Raw genomic sequence first — 18,083 nt, 5'->3', positions numbered from 1 at the left:
TAATTGAAAACAGCAGGTCTGATTTTGTCTTACGGCATGCAGCGTTATACCAAGTGGGGCGGTTGGAACAGCCGTCCCCACTCTTTCCTGTGGTAAATAGGACTTCCGCTACGGACTTAATGAGATCCTTGTGCGCCAACCACAGTTGCTCATGTATATCCTGGGTGCTGGCAAGCTCCATTATTGCACACACCTTGTCCAGTGTGGGGATGACCCGGGCATAAAGCCCTGAAATCTTCTCTGCATTCACTGCTAGCTTTTCCCACCTCACTCTCAGTCTATTGTTCATCAGTGTCAGCGCAGATGCTGGTGCGGCTGCCGCTACCCCTCTATCATCTAAGCCGGTGAGTGCATATTCCAGTTCGAGCGCATTATGGTCGCTGTCTTCCCTTGGAATCACCTTAAAATCAATAATATGCGACCACAAAGCGAGTTGGACCAACATGTAGTCCAGTCTAGACTCTCTACCCACTCTATTATATGTGCATTTGGGGGGATGTCGGAGTTTATACGTCCATTGCACGCCCGCACAGCATGTTTCAGGGTTATGGTAGTGATCTGGATGGCAAGAGGGGTCCAAGCTCTGGGGGGGGCTGACATAGGGGGTACAGATCACACTACATCCTCCTCAAGGGAAAGTCCATCCAGTAGGCCTAGGAGAGGCTCAAAATGGCAATTTAAGTCCCCTCCTATCAAAAAGGGTGTACCCTGGGGGATGTTGCTGATGAAAACTGATAGTTCATCGATGGTACGCGACTCCTTTGTGATGTTTACCGGCCTAGAGTAAACATTTACCACGGCCAGTCTGCTCAGGTTAGGCCACTCCAACAAGATCCCCAGAATATCCTCCGAGGCTGTGTCAAGTAATCTGGCTTTGCAACCCAGGTCGACCACCACCCACATTGCGAGACCTCCTGAGGGGCGCCCCTTTCCCCCCCATTTCGCCGGGATGGGGAATGTCGCGAACCCTGGACGATAGACATCCTCTCTCGCCCAGGTTTCTTGAAACATACATATCTCCATACCCTCTATAAATAAGCTCCAATCCGGGCAGATCAATTTGTTCCCCAGGCCGGCCACATTCCACGATAATATCTTTAAAAAGGGTGATCTGTGATCCGTGGTTTTGAGTGGCGGAGTGCCTGTCTCACATAGACTTGGCAATAATTCCTGGTCGACTATAATATCTGTCAAAACGGATCGAGGCCCTACAGTAATCAATTGAACCGCCTTGGTATTTTTTTGCACGTCCCGGTGACTCTCCCCCTGGAAATTATCACAAAGTTCAGTGGGGTGGGTAATTTTTCCTTTTTTGGGACCATGTCTAAACAGCTATACCTGTTAAATGTCGGAAAGTGGGCAAAATGCTGAGGTCTAGAATGGTGGAAGGCTCCTCTCTCTCTGCCGACCCATCCTTTCCCCCTCCTAGAAATTGTTTCCCATCCCACCTCCTCGTGTGTCCACGCCGTTGGTGGGTAGAAAAGGGATAGGGGTAGGGCCTGAATAGATATCCCCTGGTCCGGATGCGACCATCTGGATATATGGGAGACGGTCCTGGGATCCCTAAAATTAATTAGGACACAATCTCCGGTGATTGATTTCCTTGAGTTACCTAACCATGGGACTCTCCTTACCATAAGTACCTCGCTCGATACTCCATGGGGAAGAGGTCTGTATGTACTAAGCTAAATAACCACCTTATTTTTTAACGCAACAACAGGTTCTTTGTAATCAGGTTTTAGCTCGGGGGTGCCAGCTAGAATGACTGTATATGGACTCGCCTCCGGTGGCCAGTTCACTGGCCTACTTTTTTTAGTGGTGACATGTACTCCCTGTGTAACTGTAGCTTTCCTCTCTGTGTTACTGGGAGGTACGGCGCAGTCAGTTGGCTGAGGTGTAGCAGTATGTGGTATGGGCTGCTGAATTTGTAATATTACGGGAGCTAAATTACCATCCTTCACTGGAGGCTCTAATGTAGTCTTCTTGTTCCTAAGTCCCACCCCTCCTCTAGCTACCTCACTATCTTTTTTGTAAGTGTCCGCTAATTGCACCGTTGCTTTCTCTATAATCACAAGCCTGGCCTCAATCTTTATTAGGCGTGCTTCTAGGGGGATTATTAGTAACTTCAAAAGAGCGCCAATGTTGGACATAGTAATGTCATCGTCGCCATTGGTTACATTTGGGCGAGGAAGATTTACATTATCTAATGCCTGTGGGGATGAATTTGTGATAGGTGGTGCCTGGGTATAATCCGGCTGTGCGGGTCCCTTATTGATTGAATCCTGCTTGTTGCCCACAATTACTGGGTTGCACTTTGCAATTTTTGCCTTGCGCCCCCCTGCATTTTTTGCCCCTCGTTTCCTCTTTGGTATAGCTCCTTCCCTTTCCCCCTGTGTAGGATCGCTAGCTATACTGTTAGTGTCAACCGTGTTAATTATAGTGACAGAAGGTGTGGGGGGAGGGGGGTGTTCTTGGGACCTGGGTAGGGCTAGTAACCTTAACTCATCAGGACTACTCGCATTGCTGTCAGTATTGTGAAGGGTAAAATTGGCCCCATTTTCCCCATTATCTGGCTCAATACGTTCTAGTCTGTTTTCAGGTGTCCTAGTATGAGCTATAGGGCCTAAAGAGGATCTTTTCACCCATTCAATTTCCTGGGATATACGCCTTTCAAGAACCGTAATTTCATCAATCAGGAGAGACCCGCTTTAACAAAATAAGTGTCCAGAGTACCTTTTGCTGGTCCGGCTGCCAGCGTGCTCTTGCTCCTTGTCTCTCTAGCAGTCGTTGTCCGATGATTAGGGAGGCAAAAGGAGATAGTGAGAAATGATAACAAGAGCAAAAGGGGATGGACCAGTCCCGGTCTCGTCCGTTCTCGAACGGCCTCAAACGGCCCGCCCTTTGCCCGGGCTTAGCCCCGCGCTTCGTCCCGTGTGCGTCCCGCGATGCGGGAGCCGCAGAATAGATTTATGCTTCCCAAGAATTGGGCGTTGGCCGGGGGACGGGGCGGGAAGAGGACCAGGTCCGGCCTGTCAAGGTGTTGCTTGGCCCCCTGGTCCTCGCAGTCCCGCGTCTCGCCCGGTGATTTTTTCGGCACTGGAGTCCGTCTAGCAGCAGGAGTTCCAAAGGCAAAATCCAAGGGCTTCTTCAATCACGCCCGAGTCATAGTTAACCCTGAGCGAAGAACTACGCTCCGTTCGCGGAGTTTGCGGAGTTTCGGCAACTCCGCGCTCCGCGGAGAACGCGAAGTTGTTGAATACTCCGCAAACTGCTGCGTAGCGTAGTTCTCGCGCGCTCAATAGCATTTTCGCGTGCGCGAGGATGCTTGTCGGTAAGATCGAGTTGCCGAACACGCAGAAACTGCAATCTGGCACAGAATAACTCGCGAACACGTTAGTAGTGACCGGAAATAAGGGGACGCGAGCGGGCAGGACAAACCTCATGGGTAACTTCGCGCGCTACACATCCCGAGCATGCAGGCAATCAATCAATCAATCAGGATATTGGTATAGCACGCTACTCACCCAGAGGGTCTCAAGGCACTTGGGGGAGGGGGGTCCGCTACTGCTCGAACAACCATGTCTTGAGTTGCTTCCTGAAGCAGAGGTGGTCTTGGGTCAGGCGGAGGTGGATGGGGAGGGAGTTCCAAGTCTTGGCTGCCAGGTAGGAGAAGGATCTTCCTCCCATGGTGGATCTTCGGATGCGTGGCACGGCGGCGAGGGCGTGGCTGGTCGATCGTAGCTGGCGGGTGGGAGTGTAGAAGGTCAGGCGGTTGTTGAGGTACCTGGGGCCCAGGTCGTGGAGGGCCTTGTGTGCGTGGGTGAGGAGTTGGAACGTGATTTTCTTGCTGACGGGGAGCCAGTGAAGGTCTCTCAGGTGTCCGGAGATGTGGCTGTGTCGGGGGATGTCCAAGATGAGTCGTGCGGAGGCGTTCTGGATGTGTTAGAGTCTTTTCTGGAGTTTGGCTGTGGTTCCGGTATAGAGGGTGTTTCCGTAGTCCAGTCGGCTGGTGAAGAGTGCCTGTGTGACCGTCTTCCTGGTTTCGGTGGCGAGCCATGGGAAGATCTTTCGGAGCATGCGTAGGATGTTGAAGCATGATGATGAGACGGCGTTGACTTGTCTGGTCATCGAGATTGAGGAGTCCAGGATGAAGCCCAGGTTGCGTGCGTGGTCCGTTAGTTTGGGTGCGCTGCCCAGGGCAGGGGGCCACCAGGAGTCGTCCCAGGCGGAGGGTGATGATCCAAGGATGAGGACTTCCATCTTGTCTGAGTTCAGTTTCAGGCGGCTGTTCCTCATCCACTCGACTACGTCTTTCATCCCTTCGTGTAGGTTGGTTCTGGCGGTTCCTGGGTCATTGGTGAGGGAGAGGATCAGCTGGGTGTCGTCGACGTAGGAGATGATGTTGAGGTTGGGTTGGCGTACGATGGCTGCGAGGGGGCTCATGTAGACGTTTTAGAGAGTGGGGCTGAGTGATGATCCTTGTGGTACGCCGCATATGACTTCGATGGCCTTGGATCTGTACCGGGGGAGGCGGACTCTCTGGGTTCTTCCCGTGAGGAATGAGATGATCCACTCCAGTGCCTTCTCTTGGATTCCGATGTTGCTGAGGCGCTGCACTAGGGTGCGGTGGCAGACCGTATCGAATGCTGCGGAGAGGTCCAGGAGGATGAGGGCCGCTGTTTCCCAATTGTCGAGCAGGGCTCGAATGTCGTCAGTGGCTGCGATGAGGGCGGTCTCGGTGCTGTGGTTGGTGCGGAAGGCGGACTGCGAGTGGTCGAGGCTGGTTGGGCGAGCGCAATTGGTGATCCACTGTGTGAGGTTGTTGGCTGCTTGGTTGGGGTCCGTTGAGCTGGCGGGCGGGTTCTGGCTCAGTGCAGTGGTGAGCTGGTCGGTGGTGATCTTGTTCCAGTTCCTGCAGGGAACCTGTTGCGGGTGGTGGTGAGTCGTGGTCTTTCTGAAGCTGAAGTGGACGCAGCTGTGGTCTGTCCAGTGGAGCCCGGTGCAGTGGCTGAAAGAGATGTACTTGCTGGAGGAGAAGACTGGGTCAAGCGTGTGTCCGGCGTAGTGGGTGGGGGTGTTCAGCAGTTGCATGAGTCCGAGGTTGGCGAGGTTGTCCAGCAGGGTGGTGGTGGTGTTGTCGTTGTTGTTCTCCAGGTGGAAGTTGAGGTCCCCTAGGAGGATGTAGTCAGCGGAGGCAGGGCGTGTGGGCTGATGAAGTCTGCGATGTCTTCGCTGAATTGTGTGCGAGGTCCTGGGGGTCTGTAGATGAGGGTGCCTCTGAGTGTGGTCTTGGGGTCGGTGTGTATCTGGAAGTGAAGATGTTAAGCGGCTGTGAGGGTGTCGTCTGAGTTGGTCGTGATGCGGATGGTGTTCTTGTGGACGATGGCGATGCCTCCTCCTGTCTCGTTGATGCGGTCTCTCCGGGTGATCTTGTATCCGTCCGGGATGGCGACGGCGATGTCGGGCGCTGAGGAGGCGTTCATCCATGTTTCCGTGAGGAAGGCGACGTCTGGAGATGTGGTGTCGAGCAGGTTCCAGAGTTCCACGGCGCTCCCGCAGACAAAAAATGGCTTGCGAACGGGTCAAGCAAGCTACTACGCATGCTCGTGGAGCTATGCGTAGTTCGCGGAGTGCAAGTGCATCTTCGCATAGCTCGCGGAGTGCGGCTACGCGAACTACGCCCAGGAGTGGTCATAGTGCAGGTAGGGAAACGACAAACAAGCTGTGCCCCAATCCTCGAGCGGCACCCGCGAAGCTGGGGCCGGGAGACGCTTTCAGTGCCGGGGGGCGGGGCGGGAAGAGGACCAGGTGCGGCCTGTCAAGGTGTTGCTTGGCCCCCTGGTCCTCGCAGTCCGCGTCTCGCCTGGTGATTTTTTCGGCACTGGAGTCCGTCTAGCAGCAGGAGTTCCAAAGGCAAAATCCAAGGGCTTCTTCAATCACGCCCGAGTCAGAGTGCAGGTAGGGAAACGACAAACAAGCTGTGCCCCAAGCCTCGAGCGGCACCCCTTTTTATTCACAATGTAATGAAAACATTAGATAACGCAAACAACGAGGACTTTGCAACTTAATGTTTGCTCATGATATTAATGAGGGCACACAAAGGGCTTGTTTCCCTTTTTATACCATCTTGCTGCATGACGATTTACTTCCTTTTGTTTCTTGGGCATGCCCTGACTGGAATAAGTTGTAGTTAAACACAACGCAACTGGAGCATCAAATCCAGTCTCCACAACCAACAGCCCATCAAAGGAAGCAAAGCAATCCACTGCAGTGTTACTTTACACATTACAAAAAGATGATAAATTAATTTCTGGCAGGAATACACATTTTACTTCAGGCGCAAAGCTCCCTAAATATAAGTGTCAGTTAAGAGAATAAAATAAATCTTAACTAGACTTTCCATTCATGGCACCTACACACGTGTACCTCTGATCTCCTTACTGGAACCTGACATGCATAATCCCCGACCCTTTACAACATGTACTTCCCAATTTTTTTAATTCATTTTTTCATTTGTGTCATTTATTTTAAACCTCTCCTCTCTCGTAACCTATTTCCAATTTTCTGGCTCTCTCGCACTGCGAGGTCATACAAATGGCAATAGTGGTTTGCAAATATAATCACTCCACTGCAAACAAAAAACAAAAAGTAAAACACATTGTCATTTACAAAGGCAGTGGCTCTAACTTTCACAAATGCGAGACCGATTGCATTGCAAATGCTTGTTTTAAAATGCTATTTTGCAACTTCTATGCATGCTCCGTTAAGCAGCACATATAGATGTTACAAAATGGCATTTAAAGATTGTTGATGTGCAGGAAGGGGGGCCTTCCTGCACATAAACAATCTTCCCCTGCTCGCAGACACCCTTGCACTATGGTGCAAGGGTGCCTGTGTTGGCACTAGGCTGCTAAGTGTAGCACAAGCGTTGGGGGAAAGGCAGGGCTGCACCACATTCTTGTAAATATGCTGCATCCCTGCATTTCTGAAGTGACGGAGTGAGGCGTTAAGCCAGGGAGGCTAGCGCCTCACTCCGCCACTTCCCTTGTACATATACCTTAAATACAAAAAGCCTGTACCAAAATCAACCTTTGGCTGTCTTGAAGAAGTCACAGTCAGTACTGGAAATGAGTGATTGGCTGACATATTTAGTGATTATCATTTTTACCAAGTGTGGTATAGTCTGTAAACAACAAAACCGTTTATTTACTTTATTTCTTATCTTTCTGTTTTGCAGTGCTTCAAATGGCGACTATATCAAGAACGAATTGTACCAGCCTGGAATTGAAGCCATCAGTAAGACTATTTCAACTGAATATTTTCATCCCTACGCTGATCTTTGGATTGGCCTTCAATGGACTGGCCTTGTGGGTCTTTTTTTCAGGCTTAAGAAATGGACTGAAACCAGGGTGTACATGATCAACCTCATCATTTCTGACTGAAGCCTGCTCTTTACCTTTCCTTTCTGCTTGTACGCCTACAACATCCCTTGGAACTTGGGAAAAGAGATGTGTGGCATACTAATGTTTATCTATTTTTAGAACGTATACATGAGCATTCTGATCATTGCCGTGGTAGCTGTTGATCGTTATGTAGTAATTAAGCACCCTTTGAAAGCAAAGGTTTTAAGGTCTCCAGTCAAGGCAGGTATAGTGTGCATTTTTTATGGTTTATCGTAATTTCTGCTCACACTTATTTACTAGTGCACGATGCTCAACGAAACTCAACACAAGAAAGTGGTTATTGCTTTCAACAAAGCGTTGATCGTCCTATGAAGCAAATTATCTATTCCTCTGTTTTGGGGTTTTTCCTGCCCTTCTTAATACTGAGGTTTTGCTCTATACAAGTAATGAGAATTCTCATGAGGAAATAACCGAAAGTGAAGATTGTGAGAGATCTGTTCGGAAAGCCATCCAAATAGTGGCTGCCAATCTATCTGTTTTTGTTATTTGTTTTCTGCCAGACAATGTAGGGAAAATGATCAGGTTTGGCCTATGGTTCTCCTGGACGTCCTGTGCCATCAATCAACGAGTCCACACATACATACACATTGCTACTTGCATGTCTCACTTGAACTGCTGCTTGGATGTCATTTGCTATTACTTTGTGGCTAAAGAATTTTGGGAAGCTTCACATCTTCCTTTTACCTCAAAATATCTGCAAAAGGCAAGAAATCCAACACAAGAAACAGACCCAAAACAAGAAATAAATCTCACACAAGAATTGAGTCCAACACAAGAAAGATATCTGTGATTGATGTCTGCCACCTTCGCATCTGGGATTCACCTTAAAAGCTTTGCAATGATGTCTGCCACCTTCGCATCTTGCGTTCATCTTAAAATCTCTGCAATGGGAAAGAAATTCAAAACAAGAAAAAGACCCAACAAAAGAAACAAATCCAACACAAGAAATAAGTCGGCAGTGTCCACCATTTCAGGAAAAAAATTCAAAAGACAGAAAGTAAAAAAAATAGCGACAATCTTTTTTCTAAGTATTTTTCTTTTGAATTCTCGAGACTCGAGAAAGGCACTGATCAGTTTCACAATCAATCTGTCTTGCGTACAAAGAAAATAGGGTTCCTTTTCTGGTTCGTTGCTAAAAATAGTATTAAAACATGCTTTTTGATGTGTTTTAAAATCGATGGACTTTTTAAAAGCACTTGTTCCTGGCTGTGTAGCACTTGACAACAGTATTAACAGCCCCGAGTTTGGAGCTGCACTGTGTATACAAATTGAGCACGGAAACACCCACTCTACCCGCTCTTTTCTTTGACCCAGTACCATGTTTCCCCCATCCTCTTTTGTCTCACACCCTTCCCATACTAACAAGACTTGTAAAGCTGGTAGGCCATCTACGGCATTTCTACACAGGTCTTATGCAGATTGAGAAAAACAGAATAAACAATAGCTTTTTGTTATCCATTTTACACGTAACATGAGACCTGCTGAATAAACCTGTAAATTGCCATCTAATGTGTAAGCCAAGATGAGAGCATCTGGCTTGTCACTCATGCTTAGCACTAAAAACTTTTCCACATATGGTCACAGCATATTCAACACCCTGCCTGCCAACCAAACACTTTCCCAAGGGAGTAACTCCCTAGCCTTTTTAGATCGAGCCAGAGCCAGCACACAGGTGCTGCGGGACTTATTGTAGAGGAGTAGCAAATAGAAGCCCCGCCCACTCTCCACCCATGTTTGCCATTGGCTTGTTTCATTGTCTGTCCTTAATGCTGGCTTCTGGTTCATCAATAGACTTGTTAGTCCCTCCTTAGTACCACCTCCTCTTCATTTGTCACCTCCCATGGCAACTGGCCCCTTTACTTAGAGTGTTACACCATAGTGTTATTTAGACTGTGAGCACTATTTTCTTTAATGAGGTTCTCCTACTGCCTTCTTTACTCCCTTCCCTCCTGTTGTCATGCCTTCTCTTCCCCCCCCCCGCCCACCCACTGTATGTGTCTTTTCCCCCGCCCTACCCCCGTCGTGCGTGATGATTATCATTTGCAATGCAATATGTCTAGAGTACATGCGAGACCTATTGCATTGCAAATGCTTGTTGATAATGTGCGCTAGCACCTCACTGAAGGGCACGAATCGCAATATAACTGGTATTACAAATTCCAAGATAAAATACAGCACGCTGAAACCACATTTCATGGTGCAACTATGTTAGTTGATCGGAGAGCTTTTTCAAGAGGCAAAGCTCCAACCTACTGTCTATTGCATCTACGTGGAACACTTTCTTTCATACAAAGTGTGTATCGAACTTCAAGCCCAGGACATGGTCTGACACAGAGTACTTCCTCGTTGTACATACACAGTCGCTAAATACTGAAGTGTTTGTCATGCAGAGGGTACTGACTCTTGCACACACAGCTTCCTCCTGGTACAAAGCCGCTCACTGTAAATCTATGTATATCCTGCATGTATGATAATATCGAAGTCAAGGTTATACATTTCGGGAAAATTGAACGATGTTTTGTATTAAGCTGTTTTAAACTGTTACTGTTACTTTAATTACAGACTTGCTAAAAAAAAAATAGAAATTAGGAATATAAAGTGACTCACAAAGGGCCACAGTATTGCTCATCTGCTTAATGGAGTCCTATGCTTCCATAATTCTTCACTTTGATACTTTATTTGAACCATGGAAGTCTTAACGCTCATGGGTGTTTCATTTGAGGTATTATGAAATTGATTTCTAATCTAAGGTCAATAAACTGACTTGGAAAAAACCGAGAAAAATCTGAATGAGTTGTGTGCCGCTAAGTCTTCAATGGACTCTTGATTTGAAACAGTTACACTATATTTGCGTTAAAACATGTCTAATGTAATGGATTTTTTGCTTATGTTTTAATTAAATAATTGCATTGGTCTACATGTATCAGGAATTCCAATTATACTTTTGTGCCCTTCCAATAAACACCTACAAATTCAACAAAAGCAAAAAAAAATTGTTGTTGAATTGTGCAGTGACTTATGACGCATATTTAACATCAAAACAATAATGTACAGTGCAATCGGACTAGCATTTTGAAAGTTAGAGCTATTGGCGCTGTAAATTATATTGTTTTCTACTAGCGGAATTTAGAGGACTAAGAATGAGGAATTACCACTTGGAAGAGAGACATAACTGAAGCACTGCCTAGAGGACTTAGAATGAGGAATTACTGACTGGACCAGTGAAGCTAAGCTAGCAGCACTGTCTAGAGGACTTAGTGTTGCGGCTGCTTCTCTGGTCCTGTCAGTAATCCCCACATTTTAAGACCTCTAGGCAGTGCTGCGGCTGTTCTTTGGTCCTGGCAGTAAATCCTCATTCTAAACCCTCTAGACAGTGCTGCTAGCTTAGCTTCCTTTGTCCAGTTGGTAATTCCTCAATCTGTCCAGAGGACTTAGAATGAGGATTTCCTGACAGGTCCAATGAAGCAGATGCAGAATAGCCTTGAGGTCTTAAAATGTGGGAATTACTGAATGGACTAGAGAAGCAGCTGCAGCACAGTTTAGAGGACTGAGAATGAGGAATTGCTGATGAGACCAGAGAAGCAGCTAGCTGCACTGTCTAGAGGACTAAGAATGGGGAATTACTGACAGGACCAGAGTAGCAGCTAGCAGCACTGACTAGAGGACTAAGAATGCAGGAATACCACTGGGAATAGAGAGACAGCTCCAGCACTGACTAGAGGACTTAAAATGTGGGAATTACATTACCAATAGGGCCAGAGAAGCAGCTGCAGCACTACCTAGAGGACTTAAAATGTGGGAATTACCAATAGGGCCAGAGAAGCAGCTGCAGCACTGCCTAGAGGTCTTACAATGTGGGAATTACCCACAGGACCAGAGAAACATCTGCGGCACTGTCTAGAGGACTTAGAATGAGCAAATATTGAAGAGACCAAAGAAGCAGCTAGCAGCACTGTCTAGAGGACTTAGAATGAGGAATTACAGACGGGACCAGAGTAGCAGTTAGCAGCACTGTCTAGAGTACTATGAATGATGAATTACAACTAGGAACAGAGTCCCAGCTGTGGCCCTGCCTAGAGGACTATTGACTAGAGGACTAAGAATGAGAAATGACCACTGGCACCAGAAAACCAGCTAGCAGCAGTATCTAGAGGACCATGAATGAGGAATTACAACTGGGAACAGAAACACAGCTGTGGCACTGCTTAGAGGACGTAGAATGAGGAATTAACAACGGGACCAGAGAAGCACTAGCAGCACTGTCTAGAGGATTTGGAATATCCTGATTCATTTAGGGAACCATTACCTACCCCAGTGTGTGCAAATACCAGTGTTTGGTCACATTATTATAATGAAGAAATAGAGAATGGAGCTCATTCTGAGTCCTTTGCAACTTTGTCAAGCCTGCCCATAAATAAAAATGCACAAAAAGAAAGAAAGAAATGTAAATTCACCACACTCCTAATTAAACTAAGTAAAATATTGCGTCTGGAAATAAGGGTATTGCATACCTGTTAAACAAACTCAAAAGTAAAGGAACATTACGAGATCAGAAAATGGAGTTTGCAACAAAAATAAACATGATGCAAACAGTGGCGATGTTTACAAAATGTGAAGAATTAACAAATAATTGTTCTCATTCGATAATAGGCTTTGAATTAGTGCGTTAAAGTTGTTTTAAATAAAATAGAAAAAAGGATTTTATCTACAAAAAGTGCATGGTAACAAATAATTTTTGTCATCAGCTAATAGGCTTTGAATTAGCGAGTGAAAGCGGTTTTTAATCAAATGAAAAAAAGGATTTTATCGACAAAAATTGTATGTTATACTATATGTCAGTTAAAATGCACCTAGCACATTGGGTTATATAACTTAAGAGACCAGAAAGGAACATTCTTTAAAAATGCTGCAGCCTGTACAAAAACAAAATAGTGCACAAACACAAAGGTAAAACGCATTTAGAGAGGACACACATAATAGGCCAATACTCCAGGGGACGTAGACCTGAAAATGTTGGACAAATAAAGATCATAAACCCCAATAAATCAAGCTTTTACGTATGATACACATTTGAATGAATCGCCAATGAGGGGCGGAATTAAAGCTATAAATCAATGGGGGGAAGGAAGAGCGAGATAATTCACAGGTGTCCTACACCCTAGCTCCTCCTGTAGTACATAATTTATCACAAAAGGGTGAACTACCCTTATTCTGATGACTAATGGGCGGAATTAAAGCCCCCATACCGAACACGCAGAACTGGACGTCAGCGCAGACGCTTGTTTAATGGCGTTACGCTCCCTTTACTTGGATTGTCTGCTTACTCACAGACGGTGGACCGGCTGGGCGACCGTTGAGTGCGACTCCTGTTGACTGGTGATCTGGGGAGCAGAAGTCTTAGAGGTTTTCCCATGATTCAGCTGAGGGTGTTTGAAACTCCCCGGTGTGTGTTTGAATACGTACATTTGGAATATATATTTTTGAGATCCAGAATCTATAACCTAGAGTATTTAGTCTTTAAAGTACCCCTGTCCTGATGAAGCCATAAGAAACAACTGGCGGAAACGCGACCGCGACTGCGTCGACATCTGCTTAAGGAGTCCTACCACATTGTATATTCTGTGAATAATATTAGGCGCCTTGAATAATCATTACTCTGCTTGTGATTATAAGGAATAATAACTTACGCGCTATAAGGACTACCTTGGTTGTGATATTCCACTGAAACTGAGGAGTGGGTATTGACAGAAAATTGATTGTGTTCTTTTTTCTTTTTTCTTTTTGTTTAGGGTACACTGTTGTATATATAATGTATATATTGCATTTATAGGTCCTTGTCTTCTGTCTATTGTATATATTTTGTCCACCTTGTCTTGTGATTCATATAATTGTCCTTCTTAAATTATATCATTTAATGACGACAGAAATAACTGTAGAAAACATAATGAAATGTATCTTGTTTTGAAGTAGCCCATGTTTTATTGATTCCTCAGTACCACTTATTCTACTTTTTCATCCTTGTGATGCTCCTTGCCCAGGTATGGGAAGGTAATTTGGGCAGAACCCCTGTTTATTACGTAGTACCCATACCGAACACAGCATGCCTCGCAGAGAGCAGCGTATTCACTGCCTAGGCTCAACATAAAAAGCTGTCAGATAACTTTCCTCTTTGAAATACATGCCAGGGCAATGTTCTTAAAATTGACAGATTTTTAAAGGAATTCAATGCAATTTTTTTTTTTTTTTTTTTTTTTTTTTTTCTTTTTTGTCCTCATTACGCAACTGATTTTAAAGTAGGAGAATCTCAGGGTCGCTTCTTCTTACTCCACCCAGAATGTATCTTTTCGGATACCCAGGCCATTTCTTTCTGATGTTTCGGAAAAGGCGCACCCTTTACTTCCATACCTTTAAGAGAAGAGGTCTTCGTTCACCGGATCTGAGATAAGCTAGCCATGATGGCTACTTCGAAGTACCATCCATTCCATTTTGTTGCGGTAGCGTAATCATTGGACATATGTTAGGGTGGAAAAAACACCAAGTCACACAATCCCACTTCTACCCATACCCCTAGTCACCCCTTATTAAAGTTTTCCCATATATCCCAAAATTTAAACTTTTTCGAACTCCCACTCTTTTTTCTGTCTAAATTGTACACCCTTAAGACTGACGCTAGCCATTCATTTCGAGAGGGGGCTACCGGGCTTACCCATTTAATACAAAGCTCCCTCCTAGCCAGCAGGATTAAAATAAAGACTAAATTTTCCTCGACTTTCGATAGAGCATTCATGACCGGTCTACCCGAGACCCCAAAAACAACCAAATCCATACTCACAATTAGTTGCTTTCCTAGGGCCCGTTCTAATGTCATACCAACGTCTTTCCAGAAACCTTCGAGGCTGGGGCACTGCCAGAACATATGCAGGTCATCAGCTTTATTCAAACCACATTTCGGACAGCTTCTCAATGCATCTCCACTCAGTTTAGAAAGCCTCTTCGGGGTCCAGTACGCTCTGTGTGTGGTGAATAAATGGTTTCTTTTGAGAGCAGCAGAAGATACAATAGACCAGCATTTGCTCATAGATACTTGCCATGTACTATTTAAATCCTGCGTCGGCAGATCTTTACCCCAGATGCTCTCCGGAATCCGAAAGTCGTCTTCTCCTGCTAGTATTAAGGCCCAGTACCAGTATGGTATTTCTTTCTTGAATTGATTTGCCTCCAGGAATTTGACTTCCAATTTGAGGTTTCCTTTTCTAGTTTCCTTTAAAGAGTTCGACCAGCTCAACATCTGATAGTACTTAAATTTAGAGAGTGTGTAATTTGTCCGTTGCGACAGAATATCCCATTTGAGGAGTTTATTTTGAAAAAGAAGTTGGCCCCATTCTACTATGCCTGCCTGTTTGAGTGGACCAGCAAGACTGTCCTTAAGACATTCTGGTGTAGTTGGCGAGTCCCAGATAGGGGCCTTCTCACTATATAGAGGGATACCCAGGGTACACCTAAAACCATACCATAATTTAGATGCTGATTTTAAGGTCTTCAATTTTATTTTCTTGAAAAATTTTGGGTGACCAAATTTATAAAGGAAATGACTTGTGTTGTTTGTTGTGCTTTGGAAGTGCTGTGGGTAAGTTTCAAAGTGGCCCAACAATGTCCTTACATATTTAAATTGAAATGCCCGACAGTATTCTATTATGTCCGGGCTGGCTATACCACCCTGCTCTTTTTTCCTTCTTAGCTTATGCCAGGCTATCCTCGGTCTTTTTGCTGACCATATAAACGTGGATATTTTCCCCTGGATTTTCTTTAAAGCTTCTTTTTTGAATTCTAAAGGAATTGCGCTAAAAATAAAAGTGAATTTTGGCAAGATTGTCATTTTTATTATGTTAGATCTTCCTAGGAATGTAAGCGGGAGACTGCTCCAGACCTTCAGGAGTTTATTAACTTCTGTTTCTACTCTCTGTAGATTAGTTTGTGGAATCTTGTCTATATCCTTTACTAAGTCTATTCCTAGATATCTCATTTTTTCCTTGCAAAATGGGGAAGCGAATGCTTCATTCCAGCTCATAATTTCTGTTTTGGTCTGGTTCATCTGATAACCAGATATTTTACCGAAACTTAGCAAGGTCTCTTCTACTATTTTTAACGCCTCTTTCACATCTGATGTAAAAATCATAAGGTCGTCGGCATAAAGGGCTATTTTTTTTTGCCATCCTTGATAGAGAAAAGGCTGTATTGAGGGAAGATTCCTTAGACATTCTGCTACAGGTTCAATATAAAAATTAAAAAGGAGGGGGGAGAGGGGGCACCCTTGACGAGTTCCTCTACCTATGTGAATATCGCTAGTTAATTTACCATTGATTAGGATTTTGGCCCTAGGGGAGTTGTAAATGTTTTCTACCATATTAACTATATTGTCTCCCAGATTAAACTGTTTTAGCACTTCACTAAGGTACTTCCAGCAGACTCTATCAAATGCTTTAGCCGCATCTATTGCAATTATTGATAAAGCACTTTTCTCTGAAATGGCAATGTCTATTGCCCCAATCAATTCTTGCGTGAGGTCCTGAAGGTGCCTTCCTGTCACGAAGCCCTTTTGGCTGGTATTTATTAGAGTTCCTGCGATTTTCCCTATTCTTTTAGCCATGATTTGAGTGAATATTTTATAATCACAGTTTAATATGGAAATTGGGCGATAAGACTCGCATTTTTTTGGGTTCTTGCCAGGTTTTAAAAGAACTGTGATAGTTGCGTCGTTCCACGTTTCTGGGATTTTTTTGTTGTTTATAAAAATCTCATTAAAGAGTTCGGTCAGATGGGGTATTAACACATCTTTCAAATGTAGATAGAACTCATAAGGTAGTGCATCAGGGCCTGCCGCCTTGCCTCTTTTTAATTCTTTCATTGCTGCTTCTACCTCCCCTGTTGTGATTGGCCTGTTTAGACTCTCTTTATCCTCCGCTTGAAGAGTGGGGACATTTTGGGCAACCACAAACCTGTTAATCTCTTCAATGTCTGGGTTACAATCCTCCAAGTATAAGTCGGAGAAGAAAGCCATAAATTCCTGTTTAATAACAGAATCTTCTAGGCCATTTTGCGAGGGATCTCTCGGATCTATACAGTTGATCTTATTTTTTACCAAGTCTGTTTTGGTTTTCCAGGCCAACAACTTCCCGCAACCTTCACCATATTCATAATGGGCAAGTTTACTACAGTCCCATCTTTCTCTAATTTTACCCTCTAGTAATTCTGTTAGACTTTCTTTTTTTTCCTGTCTTTCCTTAGCTAGCTCTTGAGTTCGTAAGTAAGACGGTGCCATGGACAACTGCCGATCTATAGACGTAATATTTTCCTCTAGTTTTTTAATGTCTTTTTTCATCTCTCTAGCTTTATTGAAGGCTAACCCTCCAATCCTGCCCCTTATTACAGCCTTATAAGCCTCCCACACAGTTTGAGGTACCGCGCTACCCTTATTCTCTTGGAAATATATTTCTGTGTCTTGCTTGAGTAGGTTTACTATGGCTGAATTTAGAAGAATAGACCGATCAAAAGTCCATCTTGGTGGATCTGAGTCGTTATTTATTTTTAAGTTAATTTCCACAGCCGAATGATCAGACAAATGTGCGGGAAGGTGCTTTACAAACAAGATGCTGTCTCGAAGACCCTGGTCTATTAAGAAATAGTCTATTCTAGAATGGATACCCAACTTTTTGTTAGAAAAGGTGAACTTATCCTGTTTGATCCCCTTTATGTTCCATACATCCATAAGATTGAGGTCTCTCTTGTATACCCCCAACCACTCCCTCTTTTTTGGTAAGCTGTTCTGGTTACCCCTAGGGGAGCGGTCTGTTCTTGGATCCAAGATGATATTAAAGTCCCCTCCCAAAATCAAAGGAGATGTAGAGGAGATCAAATGGGAGTACAAAGATTGAAGTGGGGTTGGGTCATCTAAGTTGGGCCCATAATATCCGGCCACCGTAAAAGTATTATTTAGGATGCTTATATTGGCTATTGCCCACCTTCCCTTGGGGTCTGTTTCAGCAGAAATAATTCTTACATTCAGAGGTTTTTTAAACAAGATTGCGACTCCTTTAATAACACACTCTTGATCTGTGCAGATGTAACAATCTACCCATTTAAGGGTACTAATTATTTCTTCCCACTCTTTTTTAACTAAGTGTGTTTCTTGTAATATTATAATTTCACTGTCCTGACACTTTAGATATTCGAAAATTTTACGGCGTCTACTCTTGGTTCTTAGACCATTAACATTCCATGTTATTATTTTTAAAGATCTTTGATTTTTATCCATTATTGGTTATGACAATATTGACAAAACTGGGCGAGTTAAAGTTCCTATTTAACTTTAGACACTGCTTCTCCTTTACTAAAAGCGTGGTGAGGACTTTTTTTTCATTTTTTCCCAATTTGCTCCCAACCCCATTGTGCTCCCCGTCCTTCTCCCCTCGTGCACATTCATAAAGAAACTGTAGAATTATCGAAAAGATGAGAGGTTGAAAAGAAAAGGCACGGGGAAACACATTCCCTCCCTGGGAAAGCCTCCCTTTTCTTTGGGCTATGCTTTAGCCCATTTTTGAGCCCGTGCCAAAAAAGATAAGA

The 18,083-nt window shown here is 44.6% G+C and overlaps 1 pseudogene; it reads left to right on the top strand.

Moving 5' to 3' along the window:
- The first annotated feature begins 7,242 nt into the window (after positions 1 to 7,242).
- Positions 7,243 to 8,253, top strand: LOC147663804 (G protein-coupled receptor 35-like; annotated as a pseudogene).
- The last annotated feature ends 9,830 nt before the right edge of the window (positions 8,254 to 18,083 follow it).

This window comes from Lissotriton vulgaris, unplaced genomic scaffold (genome assembly GCF_964263255.1).
Source record: "Lissotriton vulgaris unplaced genomic scaffold, aLisVul1.2 SCAFFOLD_376, whole genome shotgun sequence".
Lineage (NCBI taxonomy): Eukaryota > Metazoa > Chordata > Amphibia > Caudata > Salamandridae > Lissotriton > Lissotriton vulgaris.
Note: the sequence above shows the minus strand (reverse complement) of the source record. Positions and strands in the feature narration are given on the sequence as shown.